Source organism: Lutjanus erythropterus, chromosome 17, assembly GCF_056507025.1.
Source record: "Lutjanus erythropterus isolate fLutEry1 chromosome 17, fLutEry1.hap2, whole genome shotgun sequence".
NCBI lineage: Eukaryota > Metazoa > Chordata > Actinopteri > Lutjaniformes > Lutjanidae > Lutjanus > Lutjanus erythropterus.
In genome coordinates, this window is record NC_139333.1 from 7,329,032 (window position 1) to 7,353,964 (window position 24,933).

A 24,933-nucleotide genomic window follows, 5' to 3' on the forward strand; every position below is an offset into this window, starting at 1 on the left:
GAAAGCCCTTGAAATACGGTGCGCAGACATGCCTCAACGGTCTTCCTACGTCGCTCCGGTCCTGAGTTACGGGCCTTTGAAAGTTGCCCCTTTCCACCGAAAACCGCCCGTAACTCGGCAACGGAAGGGCGTAGACACGCGGGGACGACTGCTCATGAAAGAGCTCGGAGAGTACTACGAGACTGCAAAAAGAAACCTTCATGTCTCGTGCACACATGAGCTGGGCAAAGCCCTCTTCGGGTCATAGGCCCTAAGACCCTTGTGCGGTTTGGGCTGGGGAAAGTCGACTTTCTCATTTTAGGTCGTAGGGTCAAAGTAGACACATCGTCGGAAAGGGCTCGATCCCCTGAGCCGGGATACGCCGTCCTCACCCCTGTGCTCCTTTAGGGGGCGGAGTTACGTTGGGTTAAACGTTCCCAAATACCAACCAATTAAGGGCCATAACTCAGGAACCCAAGCACCTAGAGACATGAAACCTCAGCCCTAGGGGCAGTCCGCCGAGCGCTATCCAACCCTCCCAACCCCTTGTCTCTAGGACCTTGCATTCCCGACTTAGGGTTAGGGGTGATGGATTGCGTCGCTTCCGGTGTGGGCGTGTTCAGCCCCTCCCCAAACACACCCACAAAAAATTTCAAGTCCCTAAGCCCAACCGTTTCGGAGTTATGAACTTGTGACCGAGCATATTTAAATATGCTCCGTTTTAAGTTCATAAATCCTCTACGCCAAAGTCGGTGCACAGAGTTGGCATTAGGAACACGGGGCCCATATGGGGCAAGAGAGTGGGTCGCGAGTTGTCGGTGGAGCCTGGTCCCATGTCTGTAGGTGTTTCCTGATGGAAGATATCAGGCAGGAAACTCCTTCCAGGATGCTATCTACAGGTACACTTAGAAATAGATGAAAATCTGGACGTCCACAGATACAATTCCGGAAGCCATGTAAGTCAATCGGAGTTGTGAAAAATTTGACAAAGTCTAACCCTAAACTTGTCCTAACTCCTATAACTCCTGAGGCAAAGGAGATACAGTCATGGGACCCAGACCTACCCTAGTCTCTTGACCTTCTGGATCCAACGGTCCCACCCCCGAGTCTCTACGATGTACGGTCCCAGAGTTATGAGCATGTTCAAGAAATGTATCTATGCACGTGGGTTACATAGATCCAAATCTGGACGTCCACAGATACAATTCCGGAAGCTATGTAAGTCAATGGGAGTTGTGAAAAATTTGACAAAGTCCAACACTAAAGCGGCATTGACCATCCATGCTGAACGTGTGGGTTCCTGGGCGTGGGCCCGGGAGTCAGGGGGGTGTGGGGATTTGGGCGGGGACTTGAGTCCCTGGTGGGCACCGTAGGTGTCGGTGGTGGTGGCATCCAGTCCCCGTCAGCACTGGGAGAGGGTGTGGGTCTCCTGATGGATGGGAAATGATTATCGGCCGAATGCTGGTACATTTTCACTTTCTACGTTAGTTTACGATACTCAGTAGTCAGTACTTCTCCCCCGCAGTGGCGGCGATGGGAGACCATCGCCGCCACTGCCGCTGCAGCCACAGGCTGGCCCCGGCCAGTTGAGCCTCTGGTGGGCACCGTGGGGACCGCAGACATTGGACTCTGGTCCCCGGTGTGCAGGGCCAGGGGAGTCTCCGGTGGTCACCAGACAGACTCTGGCCAGGGGAGGCCGTTGCAGATGTCCATAGTGATTATATGGTCAGCCATTCTAACGGGCTGACACCACCGCCGCCACCTCCCTGACAACGAAGCCGTCGTTTGGTGGGCTTCTCCGGGCTGGGTCATGAAGGCCCTGGAGGTCACAGTAGGGGCCAGGCATGGTGGGCAGGTGTTGCCCGGCCCCTGTCAGCGTTTGGCCCGGGGTGAGGTCTCTCTGTCCTGATGGGACCCCACCCCACAGCTATGGGTGGCGTAGCCCGTACAAGATGAGAGCTGCGCCTAGTGTGCAGGTGGCTGGTTTGCTCCGGCCCCGGTGAGCTGTGGGCCCGGGAGCGGAGGTAGGTGGGTGGGGCCGCCCCAGGGAACTTTAGCTGTATGTTCCCTGGGGCAGAGCGGTGGTGGTGGGACCGAGGTCCACGTGGGACCTCAGTGGTGGCTCCTTGCTCACCAAGACTTCAACTGGACTGGTCTTTACCAGCTGGCAGTACAGCTTGTGGAGAAGCGGCGCACCGGTGTGCAGGACCAGGGGAGTCTCTGGTGGTCACCGTAGGAGCCAGTCCAGGTGGGCTCTGGCCAGGGGAGGCCGTCGCAAAAGTGACCTGTGTTGTGGCTGGAGTGGGATGGAGTGGGCTTCTCTGTACTGTTGGGCCTAGCAGTTAAAACAAACAAAAAAAAAAACTAACTGAAATTCCCTTAAAATATGAAAAAATTAAAGAAGGGTGTGCCAAACAATTCCCCTATACAAGTGAATGGGAGTTTTTTGAAAATTTGACAAAGTATAACCCTAAAGTTGTCCTAACTCAAATAACTCCTGACTTAAAGGAGATACAGTCATGGGACCAAGACCTACCCTAGTCTCTTGACCTTCTGGATCCAACGGTCCCACCCCCGAGTCTCTACGATGTACGGTTCCAGAGTTATGAGCATGTTCAAGAAATGTATCTATGCACGTGGGTTACATAGATCCAAATCTGGATGTTCATAGATACAATTCCGGAAGCCATGTAAGTCAATGGGAGTTGTCCTAACTCGAATAACTCCTGATTTACAGGAGATACAGTGATGGGACCATGACCTACCCCCCCATTTGTTGGGGTTTCTTGGCCAGAGAGAAGAGTCGCTGGTTGGGACCATAGGTGTTGGCACCGTGAGCATTTGGCGAGCTCTTTTGGCTCACTCAGCCGATGGAGTCGGTGGTGGGTACTATAGGGACATGTCGGCCTCTGTGCCCCCGCAAGCAGGGGCAGGGGCATCCCTGGTGGCCATTGTAGGTATCGCGGCCACCGTCAGCACCTTGTGTGGGTGTCGGTCTCCTGATGAGACCAAGACCTACCCCCCCATTTGTTGGGGTTTCTCGGCCAGAGAGAAGAGTCGCTGGTTGGGACCGTAGTTGTTGGCACCGTGAGCATTTGGCGAGCTCTTTTGGCTCACTCAGCCGATGGAGTCGGTGGTGGGTACTATAGGGACATGTCAGCCTCTGTGTCCCCGCAAGCAGGGGCAGGGGCATCCCTGGTGGCCATTGTAGGTATCGCGGCCACCGTCAGCACCTTGTGTGGGTGTCGGTCTCCTGATGAGACCAAGACCTACCCCCCCATTTGTTGGGGTTTCTCGGCCAGAGAGAAGAGTCGCTGGTTGGGACCGTAGTTGTTGGCACCGTGAGCATTTGGCGAGCTCTTTTGGCTCACTCAGCCGATGGAGTCGGTGGTGGGTACTATAGGGACATGTCAGCCTCTGTGCCCCCGCAAGCAGGGGCAGGGGCATCCCTTATCAACAAAAACCTTGATTTTATGTTTATCAACAAAAACCTTGATTTTATGTTTTTAACTGAAACTTGGTTAAATGAAAACAATAGCGCAGCAGTTCTTATTGAATCAGCCCCCCCAAACTTCCATTTTATCAGCTCAGTTAGACAACTTAGGAAAGGAGGTGGAGTAGCCACTTTATTCAAGGATGTTTACCAGTGCAAACAGTTATCATATGGGAAGTTTGAGTCTTTTGAATATGTAGCACTGCAGTTGCGATCCTCCTGTCGAGCAGTATTAGTAACCATTTACAGGCCACCAAAATATAATGCACACTTTGTTGATGACTTTTCTAGACTATTGTCTGTTGTGTGTATTGATTTCAACTGTGTTGTTATAGTGGGTGATTTTAATATTCATATTGATAATCCCAAAGATGGCAGTGCAAAAGAACTTTTCTACATCCTGGACAACTTTGGACTTTCCCAGCATGTAACAGATCCAACACACAATAAGGGACATATTTTAGATCTAATTATTTCCAAAGGGCTCAACATTTCTGAGGTTGTGGTGACTGATGTTGCCTTTTCTGATCATTACTGTGTTTTCTTTAAAATGGCCATCTCCGCTAACACCAGTAAAACTACAACAGAGGTGATCAGAAAACGCTATATCAACGAAAACACCTGTACACTATTCACCCAGGATTTTACACCTACACCAGCTCTGCCCTCAGTCTCTGTCGATGATCTGGTTCATAGTTTCAGCTCTAAAGCTATGAATATTATGGACACTGTTGCTCCTATGAAGGTCAAAGTTGTCTCTGGTAAGAAAAAAGCACCATGGAGGAATGCCACACTGATAAAAGCTCAAAAAAGAGAACGTAGAAAAGCAGAACGCAGGTGGCGAAAAAACAAACTCCAGGTTCATTATGACATCTATAAGGAAAGTCTGCGCATCTATAACTTGGAGCTAAAAAGGGCAAGGCAGTCCTTTTTCTCTGAGATTATCAACAAAAATAACAACAATGCACGGACCTTATTCACTGTTGTTGACAGACTGACAAACCCCTCAGCATCAGTCCCTCCTGAACTGCTGTCCACCAAGGGATGCAATGACTTTGCCTCTTTTCTTACAGACAAGATTTTAAAGATAAGACAGACAGTCAACACAGTGGCTATTTCACCTATTTCACCTGTGCCTCATAACACTGCTCCAGTTAATTTAGCACTTTTTCACCCCTTAGATTATGCAACTTTGACGGACATAGTCAGAAATCTTAGGTCCACTACCTGCTGCCTCGACACTCTGCCTACAAGCTTTTTTAAGGATGTTTTTAACTGCATAGCATCAGATATACTTCAGATAGTAAACAGTTCTCTTCAGTCAGGCCTTTTTCCAACGGCCCTGAAGACCGCAGTCATTAAACCTCTTTTAAAAAAGCCTAACCTGGATGCCTCAGTAATAAACAATTACAGGCCCATATCAAACCTACCTTTTTTAGGAAAGATCATTGAAAAGGTTGTTTTTCAGCAACTTAATGCCTTCTTGGTGCAAAACAATTTCTTTAATGTCTATCAGTCTGGATTTCGAGCACATCACAGCACTGAGACTGCACTTGTAAAAGTTCTGAATGACATTCATCTGAGCAGTGATGCATCAAAGATTTCAGTTCTGGTATTACTGGACCTCAGTGCTGCATTCGACACAGTCGACCATAAGACTCTGCTCGACAGACTTGAAAAGTGGGTGGGACTTTCTGGTACTGTGCTAAATTGGTTTAAATCTTATTTACAAGACAGGGATTTCTTTGTGTCACTTGGCAATTATGAATCTGTGCGAACAAAAATGACATGTGGAGTTCCTCAAGGGTCCATTCTTGGGCCTCTTCTCTTCAACATTTATATGCTCCCTCTTGCTCAGATTATGGAATATCACAACATCTCCTACCATACTTATGCAGATGACACACAACTCTATATTACAGTGTCACCAGATGACTACAGTCCCCTACATCTGTTAAATAAGTGCATTGATGAAATCAATACATGGATGTGCCAGAATTTCCTACAACTAAACACAGACAAAACTGAGATAGTTGTTTTTGGCCCTAAAGAACAAAGATCAAAAGTCAGTGCTCACCTTGAATCCATGATGCTAAAACCTAAAAATCAAGCCAGAAATCTTGGTGTCATTCTGGACTCAGACCTAAATTTCACCAGTCACATAAAGACAATTACTAAATCAGCCTACTACCACCTTAAAAACATAGCAAGAATTAAAGGATTTCTGTCTAGGGAAGATACAGAAAAACTTGTTCATGCTTTCATTTTCAGCAGGCTGGACTATTGTAACGGTGTCTTCACAGGTCTGAGTAAAAAATCAATCAGACAACTGCAGCTTGTCCAGAACACTGCTGCCAGAATCCTCACCAACACCAAGAGAGTGGAGCACATTACACCAGTGCTTAAATCATTGCACTGCCTTCCCGTGTGTCAAAGGATAGACTTTAAAAGCTTGTTACTAGTTTACAAAGCACTAAATGGTCTCGGGCCTAAATATATCTGTGATTTGCTTATACGTTATGAAGCACCAAGACCCCTCAGATCATCTGGAACAGGTTTACTCAGTGTTCCCAGGATCAGAACCAAACAAGGTGAAGCAGCCTTTAGTTTCTGTGCTCCTCACCTGTGGAACAAACTTCCAGAACACCTGAGGTCAGCTGAAACTGTCGGTTTATTTAAATCAGGTCTTAAAACATTACTGTTTACTGCAGCCTACCAGTGAAGTGGATACGTTACATATTTTTAGGATAATCTGTAGCTATTGTTTTTATATTTGTCTACTGCCGCTTTTGTTTTATGTTTGCTTCTCTCTTTATATGCATTTCTGTAATGTTTTAAACTATTTATTGTCCTGCTTTTAGCTTTTGTTTTTAATTATCTCAAATGCAATTTTAATGCTCTCTTATTGTTTCTAATTTAATGCATTTTCAAGTTCTGTAAAGCACCTTGAATTGCCTTGTGTATGAATGGTGCTATATAAATAAAATTGCCTTGCCTTGCCTTGCCTTGGTGGCCATTGTAGGTATCGCGGCCACCGTCAGCACCTTGTGTGGGTGTCGGTCTCCTGATGAGACCAAGACCTACCCCCCCATTTGTTGGGGTTTCTCGGCCAGAGAGAAGAGTCGCTGGTTGGGACCGTAGTTGTTGGCACCGTGAGCATTTGGCGAGCTCTTTTGGCTCACTCAGCCGATGGAGTCGGTGGTGGGTACTATAGGGACATGTCAGCCTCTGTGTCCCCGCAAGCAGGGGCAGGGGCATCCCTGGTGGCCATTGTAGGTATCGCGGCCACCGTCAGCACCTTGTGTGGGTGTCGGTCTCCTGATGAGACCAAGACCTACCCCCCCATTTGTTGGGGTTTCTCGGCCAGAGAGAAGAGTCGCTGGTTGGGACCGTAGTTGTTGGCACCGTGAGCATTTGGCGAGCTCTTTTGGCTCACTCAGCCGATGGAGTCGGTGGTGGGTACTATAGGGACATGTCAGCTTCTGTGTCCCCGCAAGCAGGGGCAGGGGCATCCCTGGTGGCCATTGCAGGTATCGCGGCCACCGTCAGCACCTTGTGTGGGTGTCGGTCTCCTGATGAGACCAAGACCTACCCCCCCATTTGTTGGGGTTTCTCGGCCAGAGAGAAGAGTCGCTGGTTGGGACCGTAGTTGTTGGCACCGTGAGCATTTGGCGAGCTCTTTTGGCTCACTCAGCCGATGGAGTCGGTGGTGGGTACTATAGGGACATGTCAGCCTCTGTGTCCCCGCAAGCAGGGGCAGGGGCATCCCTGGTGGCCATTGTAGGTATCGCGGCCACCGTCAGCACCTTGTGTGGGTGTCGGTCTCCTGATGAGACCAAGACCTACCCCCCCATTTGTTGGGGTTTCTCGGCCAGAGAGAAGAGTCGCTGGTTGGGACCGTAGTTGTTGGCACCGTGAGCATTTGGCGAGCTCTTTTGGCTCACTCAGCCGATGGAGTCGGTGGTGGGTACTATAGGGACATGTCAGCTTCTGTGTCCCCGCAAGCAGGGGCAGGGGCATCCCTGGTGGCCATTGCAGGTATCGCGGCCACCGTCAGCACCTTGTGTGGGTGTCGGTCTCCTGATGAGACCAAGACCTACCCCCCCATTTGTTGGGGTTTCTCGGCCAGAGAGAAGAGTCGCTGGTTGGGACCGTAGTTGTTGGCACCGTGAGCATTTGGCGAGCTCTTTTGGCTCACTCAGCCGATGGAGTCGGTGGTGGGTACTATAGGGACATGTCAGCCTCTGTGTCCCCGCAAGCAGGGGCAGGGGCATCCCTGGTGGCCATTGTAGGTATCGCGGCCACCGTCAGCACCTTGTGTGGGTGTCGGTCTCCTGATGAGACCAAGACCTACCCCCCCATTTGTTGGGGTTTCTCGGCCAGAGAGAAGAGTCGCTGGTTGGGACCGTAGTTGTTGGCACCGTGAGCATTTGGCGAGCTCTTTTGGCTCACTCAGCCGATGGGAGTCGGTGGTGGGTACTATAGGGACATGTCGGCCTCTGTGCCCCCGCAAGCAGGGGCAGGGGCATCCCTGGTGGCCATTGTAGGTATCGCGGCCACCGTCAGCACCTTGTGTGGGTGTCGGTCTCCTGATGAGACCAAGACCTACCCCCCCATTTGTTGGGGTTTCTCGGCCAGAGAGAAGAGTCGCTGGTTGGGACCGTAGTTGTTGGCACCGTGAGCATTTGGCGAGCTCTTTTGGCTCACTCAGCCGATGGAGTCGGTGGTGGGTACTATAGGGACATGTCGGCCTCTGTGCCCCCGCAAGCAGGGGCAGGGGCATCCCTTATCAACAAAAACCTTGATTTTATGTTTATCAACAAAAACCTTGATTTTATGTTTTTAACTGAAACTTGGTTAAATGAAAACAATAGCGCAGCAGTTCTTATTGAATCAGCCCCCCCAAACTTCCATTTTATCAGCTCAGTTAGACAACTTAGGAAAGGAGGTGGAGTAGCCACTTTATTCAAGGATGTTTACCAGTGCAAACAGTTATCATATGGGAAGTTTGAGTCTTTTGAATATGTAGCACTGCAGTTGCGATCCTCCTGTCGAGCAGTATTAGTAACCATTTACAGGCCACCAAAATATAATGCACACTTTGTTGATGACTTTTCTAGACTATTGTCTGTTGTGTGTATTGATTTCAACTGTGTTGTTATAGTGGGTGATTTTAATATTCATATTGATAATCCCAAAGATGGCAGTGCAAAAGAACTTTTCTGCATCCTGGACAACTTTGGACTTTCCCAGCATGTAACAGATCCAACACACAATAAGGGACATATTTTAGATCTAATTATTTCCAAAGGGCTCAACATTTCTGAGGTTGTGGTGACTGATGTTGCCTTTTCTGATCATTACTGTGTTTTCTTTAAAATGGCCATCTCCGCTAACACCAGTAAAACTACAACAGAGGTGATCAGAAAACGCTATATCAACGAAAACACCTGTACACTATTCACCCAGGATTTTACACCTACACCAGCTCTGCCCTCAGTCTCTGTCGATGATCTGGTTCATAGTTTCAGCTCTAAAGCTATGAATATTATGGACACTGTTGCTCCTATGAAGGTCAAAGTTGTCTCTGGTAAGAAAAAAGCACCATGGAGGAATGCCACACTGATAAAAGCTCAAAAAAGAGAATGTAGAAAAGCAGAACGCAGGTGGCGAAAAAACAAACTCCAGGTTCATTATGACATCTATAAGGAAAGTCTGCGCATCTATAACTTGGAGCTAAAAAGGGCAAGGCAGTCCTTTTTCTCTGAGATTATCAACAAAAATAACAACAATGCACGGACCTTATTCACTGTTGTTGACAGACTGACAAACCCCTCAGCATCAGTCCCTCCTGAACTGCTGTCCACCAAGGGATGCAATGACTTTGCCTCTTTTCTTACAGACAAGATTTTAAAGATAAGACAGACAGTCAACACAGTGGCTATTTCACCTATTTCACCTGTGCCTCATAACACTGCTCCAGTTAATTTAGCACTTTTTCACCCCTTAGATTATGCAACTTTGACGGACATAGTCAGAAATCTTAGGTCCACTACCTGCTGCCTCGACACTCTGCCTACAAGCTTTTTTAAGGATGTTTTTAACTGCATAGCATCAGATATACTTCAGATAGTAAACAGTTCTCTTCAGTCAGGCCTTTTTCCAACGGCCCTGAAGACCGCAGTCATTAAACCTCTTTTAAAAAAGCCTAACCTGGATGCCTCAGTAATAAACAATTACAGGCCCATATCAAACCTACCTTTTTTAGGAAAGATCATTGAAAAGGTTGTTTTTCAGCAACTTAATGCCTTCTTGGTGCAAAACAATTTCTTTAATGTCTATCAGTCTGGATTTCGAGCACATCACAGCACTGAGACTGCACTTGTAAAAGTTCTGAATGACATTCATCTGAGCAGTGATGCATCAAAGATTTCAGTTCTGGTATTACTGGACCTCAGTGCTGCATTCGACACAGTCGACCATAAGACTCTGCTCGACAGACTTGAAAAGTGGGTGGGACTTTCTGGTACTGTGCTAAATTGGTTTAAATCTTATTTACAAGACAGGGATTTCTTTGTGTCACTTGGCAATTATGAATCTGTGCGAACAAAAATGACATGTGGAGTTCCTCAAGGGTCCATTCTTGGGCCTCTTCTCTTCAACATTTATATGCTCCCTCTTGCTCAGATTATGGAATATCACAACATCTCCTACCATACTTATGCAGATGACACACAACTCTATATTACAGTGTCACCAGATGACTACAGTCCCCTACATCTGTTAAATAAGTGCATTGATGAAATCAATACATGGATGTGCCAGAATTTCCTACAACTAAACACAGACAAAACTGAGATAGTTGTTTTTGGCCCTAAAGAACAAAGATCAAAAGTCAGTGCTCACCTTGAATCCATGATGCTAAAACCTAAAAATCAAGCCAGAAATCTTGGTGTCATTCTGGACTCAGACCTAAATTTCACCAGTCACATAAAGACAATTACTAAATCAGCCTACTACCACCTTAAAAACATAGCAAGAATTAAAGGATTTCTGTCTAGGGAAGATACAGAAAAACTTGTTCATGCTTTCATTTTCAGCAGGCTGGACTATTGTAACGGTGTCTTCACAGGTCTGAGTAAAAAATCAATCAGACAACTGCAGCTTGTCCAGAACACTGCTGCCAGAATCCTCACCAACACCAAGAGAGTGGAGCACATTACACCAGTGCTTAAATCATTGCACTGCCTTCCCGTGTGTCAAAGGATAGACTTTAAAAGCTTGTTACTAGTTTACAAAGCACTAAATGGTCTCGGGCCTAAATATATCTGTGATTTGCTTATACGTTATGAAGCACCAAGACCCCTCAGATCATCTGGAACAGGTTTACTCAGTGTTCCCAGGATCAGAACCAAACAAGGTGAAGCAGCCTTTAGTTTCTGTGCTCCTCACCTGTGGAACAAACTTCCAGAACACCTGAGGTCAGCTGAAACTGTCGGTTTATTTAAATCAGGTCTTAAAACATTACTGTTTACTGCAGCCTACCAGTGAAGTGGATACGTTACATATTTTTAGGATAATCTGTAGCTATTGTTTTTATATTTGTCTACTGCCGCTTTTGTTTTATGTTTGCTTCTCTCTTTATATGCATTTCTGTAATGTTTTAAACTATTTATTGTCCTGCTTTTAGCTTTTGTTTTTAATTATCTCAAATGCAATTTTAATGCTCTCTTATTGTTTCTAATTTAATGCATTTTCAAGTTCTGTAAAGCACCTTGAATTGCCTTGTGTATGAATGGTGCTATATAAATAAAATTGCCTTGCCTTGCCTTGCCTTGGTGGCCATTGTAGGTATCGCGGCCACCGTCAGCACCTTGTGTGGGTGTCGGTCTCCTGATGAGACCAAGACCTACCCCCCCATTTGTTGGGGTTTCTCGGCCAGAGAGAAGAGTCGCTGGTTGGGACCGTAGTTGTTGGCACCGTGAGCATTTGGCGAGCTCTTTTGGCTCACTCAGCCGATGGAGTCGGTGGTGGGTACTATAGGGACATGTCAGCCTCTGTGTCCCCGCAAGCAGGGGCAGGGGCATCCCTGGTGGCCATTGTAGGTATCGCGGCCACCGTCAGCACCTTGTGTGGGTGTCGGTCTCCTGATGAGACCAAGACCTACCCCCCCATTTGTTGGGGTTTCTCGGCCAGAGAGAAGAGTCGCTGGTTGGGACCGTAGTTGTTGGCACCGTGAGCATTTGGTGAGCTCTTTTGGCTCACTCAGCCGATGGAGTCGGTGGTGGGTACTATAGGGACATGTCAGCTTCTGTGTCCCCGCAAGCAGGGGCAGGGGCATCCCTGGTGGCCATTGCAGGTATCGCGGCCACCGTCAGCACCTTGTGTGGGTGTCGGTCTCCTGATGAGACCAAGACCTACCCCCCCATTTGTTGGGGTTTCTCGGCCAGAGAGAAGAGTCGCTGGTTGGGACCGTAGTTGTTGGCACCGTGAGCATTTGGCGAGCTCTTTTGGCTCACTCAGCCGATGGAGTCGGTGGTGGGTACTATAGGGACATGTCAGCCTCTGTGTCCCCGCAAGCAGGGGCAGGGGCATCCCTGGTGGCCATTGTAGGTATCGCGGCCACCGTCAGCACCTTGTGTGGGTGTCGGTCTCCTGATGAGACCAAGACCTACCCCCCCATTTGTTGGGGTTTCTCGGCCAGAGAGAAGAGTCGCTGGTTGGGACCGTAGTTGTTGGCACCGTGAGCATTTGGCGAGCTCTTTTGGCTCACTCAGCCGATGGAGTCGGTGGTGGGTACTATAGGGACATGTCAGCTTCTGTGTCCCCGCAAGCAGGGACAGGGGCATCCCTGGTGGCCATTGCAGGTATCGCGGCCACCGTCAGCACCTTGTGTGGGTGTCGGTCTCCTGATGAGACCAAGACCTACCCCCCCATTTGTTGGGGTTTCTCGGCCAGAGAGAAGAGTCGCTGGTTGGGACCGTAGTTGTTGGCACCGTGAGCATTTGGCGAGCTCTTTTGGCTCACTCAGCCGATGGAGTCGGTGGTGGGTACTATAGGGACATGTCAGCCTCTGTGTCCCCGCAAGCAGGGGCAGGGGCATCCCTGGTGGCCATTGTAGGTATCGCGGCCACCGTCAGCACCTTGTGTGGGTGTCGGTCTCCTGATGAGACCAAGACCTACCCCCCCATTTGTTGGGGTTTCTCGGCCAGAGAGAAGAGTCGCTGGTTGGGACCGTAGTTGTTGGCACCGTGAGCATTTGGCGAGCTCTTTTGGCTCACTCAGCCGATGGGAGTCGGTGGTGGGTACTATAGGGACATGTCGGCCTCTGTGCCCCCGCAAGCAGGGGCAGGGGCATCCCTGGTGGCCATTGTAGGTATCGCGGCCACCGTCAGCACCTTGTGTGGGTGTCGGTCTCCTGATGAGACCAAGACCTACCCCCCCATTTGTTGGGGTTTCTCGGCCAGAGAGAAGAGTCGCTGGTTGGGACCGTAGTTGTTGGCACCGTGAGCATTTGGCGAGCTCTTTTGGCTCACTCAGCCGATGGAGTCGGTGGTGGGTACTATAGGGACATGTCGGCCTCTGTGCCCCCGCAAGCAGGGGCAGGGGCATCCCTTATCAACAAAAACCTTGATTTTATGTTTATCAACAAAAACCTTGATTTTATGTTTTTAACTGAAACTTGGTTAAATGAAAACAATAGCGCAGCAGTTCTTATTGAATCAGCCCCCCCAAACTTCCATTTTATCAGCTCAGTTAGACAACTTAGGAAAGGAGGTGGAGTAGCCACTTTATTCAAGGATGTTTACCAGTGCAAACAGTTATCATATGGGAAGTTTGAGTCTTTTGAATATGTAGCACTGCAGTTGCGATCCTCCTGTCGAGCAGTATTAGTAACCATTTACAGGCCACCAAAATATAATGCACACTTTGTTGATGACTTTTCTAGACTATTGTCTGTTGTGTGTATTGATTTCAACTGTGTTGTTATAGTGGGTGATTTTAATATTCATATTGATAATCCCAAAGATGGCAGTGCAAAAGAACTTTTCTGCATCCTGGACAACTTTGGACTTTCCCAGCATGTAACAGATCCAACACACAATAAGGGACATATTTTAGATCTAATTATTTCCAAAGGGCTCAACATTTCTGAGGTTGTGGTGACTGATGTTGCCTTTTCTGATCATTACTGTGTTTTCTTTAAAATGGCCATCTCCGCTAACACCAGTAAAACTACAACAGAGGTGATCAGAAAACGCTATATCAACGAAAACACCTGTACACTATTCACCCAGGATTTTACACCTACACCAGCTCTGCCCTCAGTCTCTGTCGATGATCTGGTTCATAGTTTCAGCTCTAAAGCTATGAATATTATGGACACTGTTGCTCCTATGAAGGTCAAAGTTGTCTCTGGTAAGAAAAAAGCACCATGGAGGAATGCCACACTGATAAAAGCTCAAAAAAGAGAATGTAGAAAAGCAGAACGCAGGTGGCGAAAAAACAAACTCCAGGTTCATTATGACATCTATAAGGAAAGTCTGCGCATCTATAACTTGGAGCTAAAAAGGGCAAGGCAGTCCTTTTTCTCTGAGATTATCAACAAAAATAACAACAATGCACGGACCTTATTCACTGTTGTTGACAGACTGACAAACCCCTCAGCATCAGTCCCTCCTGAACTGCTGTCCACCAAGGGATGCAATGACTTTGCCTCTTTTCTTACAGACAAGATTTTAAAGATAAGACAGACAGTCAACACAGTGGCTATTTCACCTATTTCACCTGTGCCTCATAACACTGCTCCAGTTAATTTAGCACTTTTTCACCCCTTAGATTATGCAACTTTGACGGACATAGTCAGAAATCTTAGGTCCACTACCTGCTGCCTCGACACTCTGCCTACAAGCTTTTTTAAGGATGTTTTTAACTGCATAGCATCAGATATACTTCAGATAGTAAACAGTTCTCTTCAGTCAGGCCTTTTTCCAACGGCCCTGAAGACCGCAGTCATTAAACCTCTTTTAAAAAAGCCTAACCTGGATGCCTCAGTAATAAACAATTACAGGCCCATATCAAACCTACCTTTTTTAGGAAAGATCATTGAAAAGGTTGTTTTTCAGCAACTTAATGCCTTCTTGGTGCAAAACAATTTCTTTAATGTCTATCAGTCTGGATTTCGAGCACATCACAGCACTGAGACTGCACTTGTAAAAGTTCTGAATGACATTCATCTGAGCAGTGATGCATCAAAGATTTCAGTTCTGGTATTACTGGACCTCAGTGCTGCATTCGACACAGTCGACCATAAGACTCTGCTCGACAGACTTGAAAAGTGGGTGGGACTTTCTGGTACTGTGCTAAATTGGTTTAAATCTTATTTACAAGACAGGGATTTCTTTGTGTCACTTGGCAATTATGAATCTGTGCGAACAAAAATGACATGTGGAGTTCCTCAAGGGTCCATTCTTGGGCCTCTTCTCTTCAACATTTATATGCTCCCTCTTGCTCAGATTATGGAATATCACAACATCTCCTACCATACTTATGCAGATGACACACAACTCTATATTACAGTGTCACCAGATGACTACAGTCCCCTACATCTGTTAAATAAGTGCATTGATGAAATCAATACATGGATGTGCCAGAATTTCCTACAACTAAACACAGACAAAACTGAGATAGTTGTTTTTGGCCCTAAAGAACAAAGATCAAAAGTCAGTGCTCACCTTGAATCCATGATGCTAAAACCTAAAAATCAAGCCAGAAATCTTGGTGTCATTCTGGACTCAGACCTAAATTTCACCAGTCACATAAAGACAATTACTAAATCAGCCTACTACCACCTTAAAAACATAGCAAGAATTAAAGGATTTCTGTCTAGGGAAGATACAGAAAAACTTGTTCATGCTTTCATTTTCAGCAGGCTGGACTATTGTAACGGTGTCTTCACAGGTCTGAGTAAAAAATCAATCAGACAACTGCAGCTTGTCCAGAACACTGCTGCCAGAATCCTCACCAACACCAAGAGAGTGGAGCACATTACACCAGTGCTTAAATCATTGCACTGCCTTCCCGTGTGTCAAAGGATAGACTTTAAAATCTTGTTACTAGTTTACAAAGCACTAAATGGTCTCGGGCCTAAATATATCTGTGATTTGCTTATACGTTATGAAGCACCAAGACCCCTCAGATCATCTGGAACAGGTTTACTCAGTGTTCCCAGGATCAGAACCAAACAAGGTGAAGCAGCCTTTAGTTTCTGTGCTCCTCACCTGTGGAACAAACTTCCAGAACACCTGAGGTCAGCTGAAACTGTCGGTTTATTTAAATCAGGTCTTAAAACATTACTGTTTACTGCAGCCTACCAGTGAAGTGGATACGTTACATATTTTTAGGATAATCTGTAGCTATTGTTTTTATATTTGTCTACTGCCGCTTTTGTTTTATGTTTGCTTCTCTCTTTATATGCATTTCTGTAATGTTTTAAACTATTTATTGTCCTGCTTTTAGCTTTTGTTTTTAATTATCTCAAATGCAATTTTAATGCTCTCTTATTGTTTCTAATTTAATGCATTTTCAAGTTCTGTAAAGCACCTTGAATTGCCTTGTGTATGAATGGTGCTATATAAATAAAATTGCCTTGCCTTGCCTTGCCTTGGTGGCCATTGTAGGTATCGCGGCCACCGTCAGCACCTTGTGTGGGTGTCGGTCTCCTGATGAGACCAAGACCTACCCCCCCATTTGTTGGGGTTTCTCGGCCAGAGAGAAGAGTCGCTGGTTGGGACCGTAGTTGTTGGCACCGTGAGCATTTGGCGAGCTCTTTTGGCTCACTCAGCCGATGGAGTCGGTGGTGGGTACTATAGGGACATGTCAGCCTCTGTGTCCCCGCAAGCAGGGGCAGGGGCATCCCTGGTGGCCATTGTAGGTATCGCAGCCACCGTCAGCACCTTGTGTGGGTGTCGGTCTCCTGATGAGACCAAGACCTACCCCCCCATTTGTTGGGGTTTCTCGGCCAGAGAGAAGAGTCGCTGGTTGGGACCGTAGTTGTTGGCACCGTGAGCATTTGGCGAGCTCTTTTGGCTCACTCAGCCGATGGGAGTCGGTGGTGGGTACTATAGGGACATGTCGGCCTCTGTGCCCCCGCAAGCAGGGGCAGGGGCATCCCTTATCAACAAAAACCTTGATTTTATGTTTATCAACAAAAACCTTGATTTTATGTTTTTAACTGAAACTTGGTTAAATGAAAACAATAGCGCAGCAGTTCTTATTGAATCAGCCCCCCCAAACTTCCATTTTATCAGCTCAGTTAGACAACTTAGGAAAGGAGGTGGAGTAGCCACTTTATTCAAGGATGTTTACCAGTGCAAACAGTTATCATATGGGAAGTTTGAGTCTTTTGAATATGTAGCACTGCAGTTGCGATCCTCCTGTCGAGCAGTATTAGTAACCATTTACAGGCCACCAAAATATAATGCACACTTTGTTGATGACTTTTCTAGACTATTGTCTGTTGTGTGTATTGATTTCAACTGTGTTGTTATAGTGGGTGATTTTAATATTCATATTGATAATCCCAAAGATGGCAGTGCAAAAGAACTTTTCTACATCCTGGACAACTTTGGACTTTCCCAGCATGTAACAGATCCAACACACAATAAGGGACATATTTTAGATCTAATTATTTCCAAAGGGCTCAACATTTCTGAGGTTGTGGTGACTGATGTTGCCTTTTCTGATCATTACTGTGTTTTCTTTAAAATGGCCATCTCCGCTAACACCAGTAAAACTACAACAGAGGTGATCAGAAAACGCTATATCAACGAAAACACCTGTACACTATTCACCCAGGATTTTACACCTACACCAGCTCTGCCCTCAGTCTCTGTCGATGATCTGGTTCATAGTTTCAGCTCTAAAGCTATGAATATTATGGACACTGTTGCTCCTATGAAGGTCAAAGTTGTCTCTGGTAAGAAAAAAGCACCATGGAGGAATGCCACACTGATAAAAGCTCAAAAAAGAGAATGTAGAAAAGCAGAACGCAGGTGGCGAAAAAACAAACTCCAGGTTCATTATGACATCTATAAGGAAAGTCTGCGCATCTATAACTTGGAGCTAAAAAGGGCAAGGCAGTCCTTTTTCTCTGAGATTATCAACAAAAATAACAACAATGCACGGACCTTATTCACTGTTGTTGACAGACTGACAAACCCCTCAGCATCAGTCCCTCCTGAACTGCTGTCCACCAAGGGATGCAATGACTTTGCCTCTTTTCTTACAGACAAGATTTTAAAGATAAGACAGACAGTCAACACAGTGGCTATTTCACCTATTTCACCTGTGCCTCATAACACTGCTCCAGTTAATTTAGCACTTTTTCACCCCTTAGATTATGCAACTTTGACGGACATAGTCAGAAATCTTAGGTCCACTACCTGCTGCCTCGACACTCTGCCTACAAGCTTTTTTAAGGATGTTTTTAACTGCATAGCATCAGATATACTTCAGATAGTAAACAGTTCTCTTCAGTCAGGCCTTTTTCCAACGGCCCTGAAGACCGCAGTCATTAAACCTCTTTTAAAAAAGCCTAACCTGGATGCCTCAGTAATAAACAATTACAGGCCCATATCAAACCTACCTTTTTTAGGAAAGATCATTGAAAAGGTTGTTTTTCAGCAACTTAATGCCTTCTTGGTGCAAAACAATTTCTTTAATGTCTATCAGTCTGGATTTCGAGCACATCACAGCACTGAGACTGCACTTGTAAAAGTTCTGAATGACATTCATCTGAGCAGTGATGCATCAAAGATTTCAGTTCTGGTATTACTGGACCTCAGTGCTGCATTCGACACAGTCGACCATAAGACTCTGCTCGACAGACTTGAAAAGTGGGTGGGACTTTCTGGTACTGTGCTAAATTGGTTTAAATCTTATTTACAAGACAGGGATTTCTTTGTGTCACTTGGCAATTATGAATCTGTGCGAACAAAAATGACATGTGGAGTTCCTCAAGGGTCCATTCTTGGGCCTCTTCTCTTCAACATTTATATGCTCCCTCTTGCTCAGATTATGGAATATCACAACATCTCCTACCATACTTATGCAGATGACACACAACTCTATATTACAGTGTCACCAGATGACTACAGTCCCCTACATCTGTTAAATAAGTGCATTGATGAAATCAATACATGGATGTGCCAGAATTTCCTACAACTAAACACAGACAAAACTGAGATAGTTGTTTTTGGCCCTAAAGAACAAAGATCAAAAGTCAGTGCTCACCTTGAATCCATGATGCTAAAACCTAAAAATCAAGCCAGAAATCTTGGTGTCATTCTGGACTCAGACCTAAATTTCACCAGTCACATAAAGACAATTACTAAATCAGCCTACTACCACCTTAAAAACATAGCAAGAATTAAAGGATTTCTGTCTAGGGAAGATACAGAAAAACTTGTTCATGCTTTCATTTTCAGCAGGCTGGACTATTGTAACGGTGTCTTCACAGGTCTGAGTAAAAAATCAATCAGACAACTGCAGCTTGTCCAGAACACTGCTGCCAGAATCCTCACCAACACCAAGAGAGTGGAGCACATTACACCAGTGCTTAAATCATTGCACTGCCTTCCCGTGTGTCAAAGGATAGACTTTAAAAGCTTGTTACTAGTTTACAAAGCACTAAATGGTCTCGGGCCTAAATATATCTGTGATTTGCTTATACGTTATGAAGCACCAAGACCCCTCAGATCATCTGGAACAGGTTTACTCAGTGTTCCCAGGATCAGAACCAAACAAGGTGAAGCAGCCTTTAGTTTCTGTGCTCCTCACCTGTGGAACAAACTTCCAGAACACCTGAGGTCAGCTGAAACTGTCGGTTTATTTAAATCAGGTCTTAAAACATTACTGTTTACTGCAGCCTACCAGTGAAGTGGATACGTTACATATTTTTAGGATAATCTGTAGCTATTGTTTTTATATTTGTCTACTGCCGCTTTTGTTTTATGTTTGCTTCTCTCTTTATATGCATTTCTGTAATGTTTTAAACTATTTATTGTCCTGCTTTTAGCTTTTGTTTTTAATTATCTCAAATGCAATTTTAATGCTCTCTTATTGTTTCTAATTTAATGCATTTTCAAGTTCTGTAAAGCACCTTGAATTGCCTTGTGTATGAATGGTGCTATATAAATAAAATTGCCTTGCCTTGCCTTGCCTTGGTGGCCATTGTAGGTATCGCGGCCACCGTCAGCACCTTGTGTGGGTGTCGGTCTCCTGATGAGACCAAGACCTACCCCCCCATTTGTTGGGGTTTCTCGGCCAGAGAGAAGAGTCGCTGGTTGGGACCGTAGTTGTTGGCACCGTGAGCATTTGGCGAGCTCTTTTGGCTCACTCAGCCGATGGAGTCGGTGGTGGGTACTATAGGGACATGTCAGCCTCTGTGTCCCCGCAAGCAGGGGCAGGGGCATCCCTGGTGGCCATTGTAGGTATCGCGGCCACCGTCAGCACCTTGTGTGGGTGTCGGTCTCCTGATGAGACCAAGACCTACCCCCCCATTTGTTGGGGTTTCTCGGCCAGAGAGAAGAGTCGCTGGTTGGGACCGTAGTTGTTGGCACCGTGAGCATTTGGCGAGCTCTTTTGGCTCACTCAGCCGATGGAGTCGGTGGTGGGTACTATAGGGACATGTCAGCTTCTGTGTCCCCGCAAGCAGGGGCAGGGGCATCCCTGGTGGCCATTGCAGGTATCGCGGCCACCGTCAGCACCTTGTGTGGGTGTCGGTCTCCTGATGAGACCAAGACCTACCCCCCCATTTGTTGGGGTTTCTCGGCCAGAGAGAAGAGTCGCTGGTTGGGACCGTAGTTGTTGGCACCGTGAGCATTTGGCGAGCTCTTTTGGCTCACTCAGCCGATGGAGTCGGTGGTGGGTACTATAGGGACATGTCAGCCTCTGTGTCCCCGCAAGCAGGGGCAGGGGCATCCCTGGTGGCCATTGTAGGTATCGTGGCCACCGTCAGCACCTTGTGTGGGTGTCGGTCTCCTGATGAGACCAAGACCTACCCCCCCATTTGTTGGGGTTTCTCGGCCAGAGAGAAGAGTCGCTGGTTGGGACCGTAGTTGTTGGCACCGTGAGCATTTGGCGAGCTCTTTTGGCTCACTCAGCCGATGGAGTCGGTGGTGGGTACTATAGGGACATGTCAGCTTCTGTGTCCCCGCAAGCAGGGGCAGGGGCATCCCTGGTGGCCATTGCAGGTATCGCGGCCACCGTCAGCACCTTGTGTGGGTGTCGGTCTCCTGATGAGACCAAGACCTACCGCCCCATCTATTGCGGTCCTTGGCCAGAGAGAAGAGTCTCTGGTTGGGACCGTAGATGTTAGCACAGACAGCACTGGCAGAGGTGCTTAGGCTTTCTCTGCCAGTTGAGTCGGTGGTGGGTACTATAGGAACATGTCAGACTCTGTGCCCCTGTGGGCAGGGTCCAGCATGTCCCTGGTGGCCGTCTCCTGATGGAGGACGTGACCACCCCGAAGGGCCTGCGCTGCCCGTATAAAGTGAGCTTCTAATATGCGGCCATGTGCTTCGAGGGAACCTGTTTTTGGGTCAGGGTGCCAGAAAAAAAATTTGAGATATGTACATTACCGTGTCCGGACGGTCCCCAGGAATCCAAAAATGTACTTTCTTATGAAGATCAGACGTTCCTGAGCTGAGTTATTAAGGGAAAACCATGTTTTTTGAGTCCCACAATGCATTGCAGCTGAGAAGTGGGCGTATCCATTTACATTTATCAAAATCACTTTTGATCCATAAGTGTTAGAGACTTGGAACCAACTCCTACCCCCCCATTATCAGGGACGGGCTTTCCACCGGTACCTCTTGCATCACCATATGATGTCAGGAATTGGGCGTGACTTGTGAATTTTTTTTTTATTTTTGCAGTATCTCGGGAACAGAAGTCCATAGAGACAGACCTGCACTACATACAAGTGAATGGGACTTGAGACTTAGTGAAAATTTGCCTAAGTGTCACAGGACCTGCACCTACCCCCCATTTGTGGGTGTCTCGGATACAACAGTGCCAACCCTGAGCCCCTAGGCCAAAGTCGGTGCACAGAGATGGCATTAGGAACACAGGGCCCATATCGGGCGAGAGAGCGGGTCGCGAGTTGTCGGTGGAGCCTGGTCCCATGTCTGTAAGTGTTTCCTGATGGAAGATATCAGGCAGGAAAGTCCTTCCAGGATGCTATCTACAGGTACACTTAGAAATAGATGAAAATCTGGAAGTCCATAGATACAATTCTGGAAGCTATGTAAGTCAATGGGAGTTTTTGTGAAAATTTGACAAAGTCTAACCCTAAAGTTGTCCTAACTCAAATAACTCCTGACTTAAAGGTGATACAGTCATGGGACCAAGACCTACCCCAGTCTCTTGACCTTCTGGATCCAACGGTCCAACCCCCGAGTCTCTAAGACTTTCCCTTCAAAAGTTGCTGCCAAACATGTGAGATAGAGACACGGGACCCTGACCTACCCCCCCATTTGTGACCCTTCTGGATCCAACGGTCCAACCCCCGAGTCTCTGGGACGTATTGTTCAAAAGTTGTTGCACAACATGTGAGATAGAGACATGGGACCAAGACCTAACCCCGTCTCTTGACCTTCTGGATCCAACGGTCCCACCTACAAGTCTCTAGGACTTACCCTTCAAAAGTTATGGCCAATTTAAATACCCCATACAAGTGAATGGGAGTTTTTTGAAAATTTGACAAAGTATAACCCTAAAGTTGTCCTAACTCAAATAACTCTTGACTCAAACGAGATACAGTCATGGGACCAAGACCAACCCCTGTCTCTTGACCTTCTGGATACAACGGTCCAACCCCCGAGTCTCTAAGACTTTCCCTTCAAAAGTTATGGCCAATTCAAATACCCCATACAAGTGAATGGGAGTTTTTTGAAAATTTGACAAAGTCTAACCCTAAAGTTGTCCTAACTCAAATAACTCCTGACTTAAAGGTGATACAGTCATGGGACCAAGACCTACCCCAGTCTCTTCACCTTCTGGATACAACGGTCCAACACCCGAGTCTCTAAGACTTTCCCTTCAAAAGTTGCTGCCAAACATGTGAGATAGAGACACGGGACCCTGACCTACCCCCCCATTTGTGGGTGTCCCGTATACAACAGTGCCAACCCTGAGCCTCTTGGCCAAAGTCGGTGCACAGAGTTGGCATGAGAGACCCGGGACCGATATCCACCGACAGGCCAGTTGGTGAGCTATCTGTTGAACCTAGTCCCATGTCTGTAGGTGTTTCCTGTGGGAAGTTATAATGAAGATTCCAACTTCAGCAATTGCATCTAATTCAATGCAAAAAATATAGATACAATTCTGAACTGAATAGACACAGTAGTAACTTACATACAAGTGAATGGGAGTTGAGACTGAAAATTTGCCAAAGTGTCACAGCCCGAAAATGTTCCCCAGAAAGTGGTTAGGAGCACGTTTTGGGCCGTTCTGAGTCTATCGGGCATGGTCCCACGGGTAGGTTTTGGGACATTTGAAGGCCCGTAACTCCTGAACCGGACGAGGTACGGCCGCGGGACCTGCACCTACCCCCCCATTTGCCATGGTCCCGGATCCAAGGGTACCAACCGCGAGGCTCTACGCCAAAGTCGGTGCACAGAGTTGGCATTAGGAACACGGGGCCCATATCGGGCGAGAGAGCGGGTCGCGAGTTGTCGGTGGAGCCTGGTCCCATGTCTGTAGGTGTTTCCTGGGAGGAGTTATCATGCAGGAAAAACCTTCCGGAATTCTATCTACGGGGAACACGTTAAATAGATACAGATATGGATACCATAGATACAACTGTGGATTTCATGACTCTTTTTGGCCACCAGGCTGCCCCAGGGCACGTGAGCCACAAAATTCGTAACCCATAGTATGCGGGCAAGTGGGAGGTACCAGGAACCGTCGAGTTTTCAAAGGTCTGGGCCTTATCTTGGGCACAGGGCCATTTTAGCAACCATGTTCCGTACCCCTATCTACCCCATTCAAACTTCAAAGTCATTTTTAGGTGTCTTCCCGGGAGGCTACAGAGAGGAGACACACGTGCCCACGTTGGGCACGACGCGAGGTATATGGAAAAAAAAATTTCGGTTCGATACGCCCCCGTGTGGCTGAGTTAAGGGAAGGATTCCACATCACATGCTAAAGGGTCTTCCCGCCACCAGATTTGTATCTATTTGACCTCTTGACCTTTTGCCCACAAACCCTCGTAACTCGGGAACAGATTGGGCTAGGAAGCTGATCGGACCTGTGTCCCGAAGGGCTCGACGGGCTCTATCGCATATGTCGGGCAGGGGTCCATGGCACATACTTTTGCACAAAGTCACTCGTAGAGCCCGATGCCCCATGCCACTCGAAAGCTCTTGAAATACGGTGCGCAGACATGCCTCAACGGTCTTCCTACGATGCTCCGGTCCCGAGTTACGGGCCTTTGAAAGTTGCCCCTTTCCACCGAAAACCGCCCGTAGCTCGGCAACGGAAGGGCGTAGACACGCGGGGACGACTGCTCTGGAAAGAGCTCGGAGAGTACTACGATACTGCAAAAAGAAACCTTCATGTCTCGTGCACAAATGAGCCGGGCAAAGCCCTCTTCGGGTCATAGGCCCTAAGACCCTCGTGCAGTTTGGGCTGGGGAAAGTCGACTTTCTCATTTTAGGTCGTAGGGTCAAAGTAGACACATCGTCGGAAAGGGCTCGATCCCCTGACCCGGGATACGCTGGCCTCATCCCTGTGCTCCTTTAGGGGGCGGAGTTACGTTGGGTCAAATGTTCCCAAATACCAACCATTTAAGGTCCATAACTCAGGAACGCTAGCACCTAGAGACATGAAACCTTAAACCCATGCGTAGTCCACCGAGCGCTATCCAACCCTCCCAACCGCTTGTCTCTAGGACCTTGCGTTCCAGACTTAGGGTCAGGGGTGATGGATTGCGTCGCTTCCGGTTTGGGCGTGTTCAGCCCCTCCCCAAACACACCCACAAAAAATTTCAGGTCCCTAAGCCCAACCGTTTCGGAGTTATGAACTTGTGACCGAGCATATTTAAATATGCTCCGTTTTAAGTTCATAACTTCGGCCAGGAACATCACAGGGGCGTGGTTCAGGTATCCCCAGGGTCGGACCGACCCCCCGCACCCACCCCTATAGTTTGGGGTTGATAGCGCCACCTATGGGGAAAAAGTTGGATCGACTCCAAACGACCCAAAAACGTGCCTACCCCCCCATTTGTGGGCTTTCTGAGTCCAACGGTCCCACTCCTGAGTCTCTACGACCTAGGGTCAGGTTGATATGGGCCCTGTCAGAAGTTGCTATAATCTGCATGTTATAGCAGCTTCTGACAGGTGAAAATTGGTGTCACAGCCCGAAAATGTTCCCCAGAAAGTGGTTTTGAACACGTT